Source organism: Peromyscus eremicus, chromosome 9 (genome assembly GCF_949786415.1).
Source record: "Peromyscus eremicus chromosome 9, PerEre_H2_v1, whole genome shotgun sequence".
In the NCBI taxonomy this organism is placed as follows: domain Eukaryota; kingdom Metazoa; phylum Chordata; class Mammalia; order Rodentia; family Cricetidae; genus Peromyscus; species Peromyscus eremicus.
The window spans coordinates 65,339,522-65,345,883 of NC_081425.1; positions in this window are offsets into that span (position 1 = coordinate 65,339,522).

Below are 6,362 nucleotides of genomic sequence, written 5' to 3' on the forward strand. Positions count from 1 at the left end.
TACATTGTAGCTGAGGATGACTTCAGGCCCTTGATCTTGCCTATACCTCCTAAACTCAAGGATTACAAATACGTGCAGCTACATGAACATCCATGTGCAGACATGTGCACACACACACACTATTTGAACATTAAAATATATGGAAGATTAGATACAATACTTTGTTCATCATTTTATTTTGTCCATAAACTTGACTTATCAGAGTTTTGTTTCATTTTATTGTAAGACAATCTCTCACTATGCAGCCTGACTGGCCTGATATGCAATAGTAGACCAGGCTCCCCTGGAACTCTCAGAGATTGTCCTATCTCAGCCTGCTGAGTGCTGAGCTTACAGGCAAGTACCACCATAGCCAGCCAGTTAGAAGAATTCTGATTGATCTGGATGTTACATGGACTTTTCCTAGGGAGAGGAACAAATACTTATTCACCCCAGGTAGAGTACCAAAGACAAGTCAAAGGAATGACTCCACACAAGTAGAACTTTGTAAATGAATGGGTTTAATTATGACTATTTACAGGAGCATAGGCAACTTATGCTTGAAGAAAACTTATATTGAAGAAAGTCTCCCCAGCAACTGTTAACACTTTATATCCTGGAGGGCGGCATCTCTGGAGCCCCTCCCCCAGCAACTATTAACTATCTACTTATTCTTAGGAAGGCATGGTGCCTTGTGAACCCCTCCTCTACCAGCCTATATATTCTTGGGATGAGACAGGGTTTCATGATCCCTTCCCCCAACCAACTGTTAACTGCCCATATATCTAAAAGTCGATTATGAACCCCTAACCACCAATATGACAAACAGTAATGGGCCAAATCTTGCACAGGTCTTGCACAAGTAACTACCGCTGCTGAGAGTTCAAGGGTGCAAGGACTAAGTCATGACAGGAGGACATCATGGAGATCCGCCTGCCTCTGCCTCCCAAGTGCTAGGATTGAAAGCATGTGCCGCTATGCCTGGCACTACCTTCTTTTTTTCGATAAGGTCTCTCAGCGGTACGAGGCTCACCAATTCCATTGGAATGGCTCACCAGTGAGCTGCTGCAGTGGCCTTCCTGTCTCCACTTCCCCAGTACTAAGACTGCGGGTGCTCAGCACTATGCCCGGCTTCTTCATGGGTGCTGCAGACCTGAACTCACCTCCTCATGCTTGCGTGGAGGGGCTTCACTGCATGAGCCATCTCTCTAGGCTCCAGGACATGAAAACTCTCAAGTGCTACAGAGCCTACAGCTGTGCGCTGGAGGGACAGGAACCCCTGAGTCTTCATGAGAAATAGCACGGTGGAAAGGAAGGCATGCCCTTGAGGAACTCAGGGGGATGCTCCTCTCCCTACCTAAATGATGAGTCTAAAGAAGCTAAGACCCCAAAATAGAAGAAATAATCATATTAGGAATGAGAACGTGTGATAATGAATGCTCTCACAAATTCCTTTTTGCTGTGTCCTTTGGTTGGTTGGTTGGTTGGTTGGTTGGTGGTGGTGGTGGTGGGTTTTTTGTTTGGTTTGGTTTGGTTTCTTGTTTTTTCATAACAGCGTGTCTCTGTGTGGCCTGGCTGGCCTGAAACTTGCTATGTAGACTTATGGAGATCTGCCTGCCTCTGCCTCCCCAGTGCTGGGATTAAATCCATGAACTACTACACTCTGCTAGCTGTTCATTTTTTAAATATATTTTTATTGATTTTACATGCATGCCTGTAAAGGTGGGTGCACACAGCCACTTTAGTGTGTGGAGGTAAAAGGATAACTTGACAAGAATTGGTTCTGCCTTTCCACCTTGTGCCTCTCTCTATCTAGACCAGTGGCTCTCAACCTTCCTAATGCTGTAATCCTTTAATACAGTTCCCCAAGTTGTGATCATCCCTGGCCATAAAATTATTTCATCATACGCTATAATCTTGCTATTATTAGGAATTATAATGTAAGCCAGGCATGGTAGTGCATACCTTTAATCCCAGCACTCCAGAGGCAGAGGCAGGTGGATCTCTGTGAGTTTAAGGCCAGCCTGATCTACAAAGTGAGATCCAGGACAGCCAGGGCTGTTACACAGAGACAACCTGTCTCAAAAAAAAAAAAAAGAATCACAATGTAAAATCTGATATGCAACATCTGTAGGAGTCAAGACTCATGTGTTGAGAACCACTGTTCTCGGGGTTTACAGTCTGAAGGCTTGGCAGCAGGCACCTTTGCAATACTAAGTCATCTTGCATCCCTAACTGTACTTTTAATTCTTACTTAATTTCACATGAAGCTTTATGTAACACTAGTGACTGTGCCTGGTAACAGGATGAAGATATTGAGCTGCCAAATTTGGAAAGTAACAGTTTGGGTCAGCGAGATGGCTCAGGGGATAAAGGTGCCTTTCTGCCAACCTGATGACCTCATCAGTCCCCAGAACCTATGTGATGAAAGGAGAGCAGTGACTCCCAGAAGTTGTCCCCTGGCCTCCTACTGGCTGCTGTGCCGTGTGTGACAACAAACACAATAAGTAAATCATATTTTTAAGAAAAGTAGCAGTTGAAATTAAAAAAAAAAAAGCCCTGAGCATCAGATTCTTCTTTCAAATACTTATTTGGCCAATCAGACCCTCAGAAACGTCCCTTTTGAGCCTTTTTCCTCATTCCTAAAATAAAGCAATACAGAGCTATTATAAGGACTGAGCAAGTTTTGTGATAGTAATATATGCAAATGTAAAGTTTAGTCCTCTGAGTGCCAAGAAATCACCACTGAGATGATACAGCCACAAATGCTGGCATTCCAGCATCACCCACCACTGGGCAACTGAATTTAGGCATGCAGTAACTTCTCTAAGCCTGTTTCATCATGTGTAAAGTATAGATAATCCCTCCTTTCAGAGACACAATGAGCACCCATAAGTAGAACTTGTAGACGTCAATAAATGCTTGGCATAATTGGCTCAGTAGACTACTAGAGATATACTTTTATATAGCTAGGCTTGATGGTGCATACCTGTAACTCTGGCACTCAAGAGGCAGAGGCAGAATGATTGTACCAGTAGGTTTTTTTTTTTATCAATTTGACACAAGCTAGGGTCACCCAAATTAGAGGGACCCTTCAGTAGCCTGATCTGTGGGCATGACTGGAGGGCATTTTCTTGATTAATGATTGATGTGGAAGGTCCCAGGCCAATGAAGGTCTTGCCATCACTGGGCACATAGTAGTTCTGGGTTGTATAAGAAAGCAGTCTGAGCAAGCCGGGGGAGTAAGTCAGTAAGCATCATTCCTCCATGGCCTCTGATTCCGTTCATGCCTCCTGGTTCCTGTCTTGAGTTCTTGCCCTGACTTCTCTTCATCAAGGACTATGATTGGGATGTGTATGCCAAATAAACCCTTTCCTCTTCAAGGTGCTTTTAATAAAAATGTTTTATTACAGCTATAGAAAGCAAACTAGAACAAGGATCATGAGTTTAAGACCAGCCTGGGCTACATAGGGAGACCCTGTCACAAAGGAAAAAGTGCTAGGCTTACAGGGCTTGACCGTCTTGCCTGGGCAGAAAAAAATAGGTATAGTAGCTTCTGGGGCTACATTGGTACATCTACCACCAACACTATACTTATATGTAATCAAGATAGAGATGATCAGCCGGGAGGTGGTGGCACACGCCTTTAATCCCAGCACTCTGGAGGCAGAGCCAGACAGATCTCTGTGAATTCAAGGCCAGCCTGATCTACAGAGTAAGATCTAGGACAGGCATGAAAACTACACAGAGAAACCCAGTCTCAAAAAAACAAAACAAAACAAAAAGATAGTGATGATCACAAATAGATCAAGTAGTACTTCAAATCAGATGTACTGTTTTCTTTTTTGAAAGGAGTTTAGTATAATTTTTCTTTTAAAAAGAAGACATTTATTTATACATTGCAATGAATACATTGGGTATGATGGCAAAAAGAGTTTTCTGGCTAGGGTGAATTATTCCATCTTCCCAACATGGTGGCTAGAAACTAGCAGTTCTGATCTAAAAGCTGTTTGAGTCTGAAGGTTATGTAGCTAATGTAGACTAATACTTTGAATTTTCCCGTTGAAAAGAAAGAAAGAACCAGGCGATAGTGGTGCACAGCTTTAATCCCAGCACCTGGGAGGCAAAGGCACATGGATCTCTGTGAGTTCAAGGCCAGCCTGATCTATACAGTGAGTTCCAGGACAGCCAAAAAGAAAGAAATTCTGCAATCATTGAAGACCTAGAGAGGTTTTTTTTTTTTTTAATAGTTTTTTGTTGTTGTTGTTGTTGTTGTTGTTTTGTTTTGTTTGTTTGCTTTAGTTTGTTTGTTTGGGGCTCTTTTTTCTTTTCTTTTTTTTTTTTTTTTTTTTTTTTGAGGGAGAAGAAAGACTGAAACAAGTTTAGCATGGCGGACTATAGCACAGAAATCCTGTTCTTGATTGGGGCATGGTGGAACATGCCTGTAATCTCAGCTCTTGAGAAACTGAGGCAGGCCAGGCAGTGGTGACACACTCTTTAATCCCAGTGGGGAAAGTGGAGGCAGAGGCAGGTGAATCTCTGAGTTCAAGGCCAGCCTGATCTACAAATCGAGTTCCAGGACAGCTAGGGCTACACAGAGAAACCCTGTCTGGTGAGGAGGGGAGGAGGAAGGAAGATTAGACATTCAAGGCCAATACTGGGTACCTAGTAAATTCAGGGCTAGTCCGGATTTTACAAGAGCTTTGTGGGAGAAGGAGGAGGAAGAAAGCAGCCATGGGAGGTTCTACTTTCATGAATGGATGATGCTAGTCTCTATAGTGCAGTGGTTCTCAACCTGTGGGTCACAGCCCCTTTAGGAATTGAATGACCCTTTCACATGGGTCACCTAAGACCATTATGCATATCAGATATTTACATTAACAGTCATAACAGTAGCAAATTTACACTTATAAAGTAGCAATGAAATAACTTTTTTTTTTTTGGTTTTTCAAGACAGGGTTTCTCTGTAGCTTTGGAGCCTGTCCTGGACTAGCTCTGTAGACCAGACTGGCCTCGAACTCAGAGAGATCCACCTGCCTCTGCCTCCCGAGTGCTGGGATTACAGGCGTGCACCACCACCACCCGGCTCAATGAAATAATTTTATAGTTGGAGGTCACCACAACCTGAGGAACTAAACGGTCCCCACATTAGGAAGGCTGAGAACCATTGCTGTCATGTAAGAGCCCGTTCAGGAATAGCTTTTTCTGAAAGCAAGGCCACTTGTATTCTTGGTTCCTTGGTATGGAGTCTGGCTCCCTTTCTTTACCATGTTGAAACAGTTAGGGAGTGCAGTGCGGTTTGGATCCTTCAGCTTCTAGAGTTATCAGTCAAATCTCATTTTTCCTTTTTGCTTTTCTTTTTTTTGTTGTTGTTTGTTTGTTTGTTTGTTTTCGAGACAGGGTTTCTCTGTGTAGCTTTGTGCCTCTCCTGGAACTCACTCTGTAGTCCAGGCTGGCCTCGGACTCACAGAGATCCACCTGGCTCTGCCTCCTGAGTGCTGGCATTAAAGGCGTGCGCCACCACCACTCAGCTTCCTTTTTGCTTTTCTTTGAAACAGTGTCTCCTATAAATCAAGTTTAATTCCAACTCTTTTTTTTAACTAATTAATTAATTAATTTTTCTATTATCCAACTCTTGATCCTTTTGCACCCAGCCCTGCACCACACAGAAAGCAACCTAGAATAGAAAATGGTAGCCAAGAGTGGGGTATTGCTGTGACAGACCTGACCTTGTTGCTTTGGGGAAGACTGCGAAAGGAATTTGGGACTTGGAGCTGGAAAAACCATTTAGTGTTCAGAACTGAATGCACTGTTGTGGGAGTTTGGAAGAAAGGCATGTTTGAAGGCAGTACAGATGATGGAAGTCTGGCTAGTAAAGATTCAGAGGGCAGCAGAGACTCTATCAGGGTTGAATTTTCATATCTAATAAGACCAAAAAATCAACAATGCCAACTCTGCTGGTGCATCTAGAGTCTTATCCAATAAGACCTGCTCATCCACAAGCCTGTGAGCTTCCATAAAAACACCTGTGCTCCAGGGAAGGATAACCCTGGGGCTTAGTAAGGAAAGGGTGAGTCAGGCTTTGAATGCCCCTAAAGGTGACCTGGGTGAGGTCCTATGCTGGCTGCAAATTCTATGAATCTAGTAAGATGGAATGCCAAGTGTATCATAGCCTGCATACAGAGGAGAAGGGGGTCCTCAGCAAACATTCTAAACATTCCAAAAGGCCCCTGAGGAAACTCCAGGCTTAGGAGTTCTCAAGAAGGATGAAGAAGAGGCCTTCTGCCTAAGAAGGGTGCCTTAGACTCCTTTGATCTGGAGGAAGAAAGCAAGAAATGAAGTTTGTGTGTCTGTACACAGTGGCCTTGGTGAGTACAGATCAG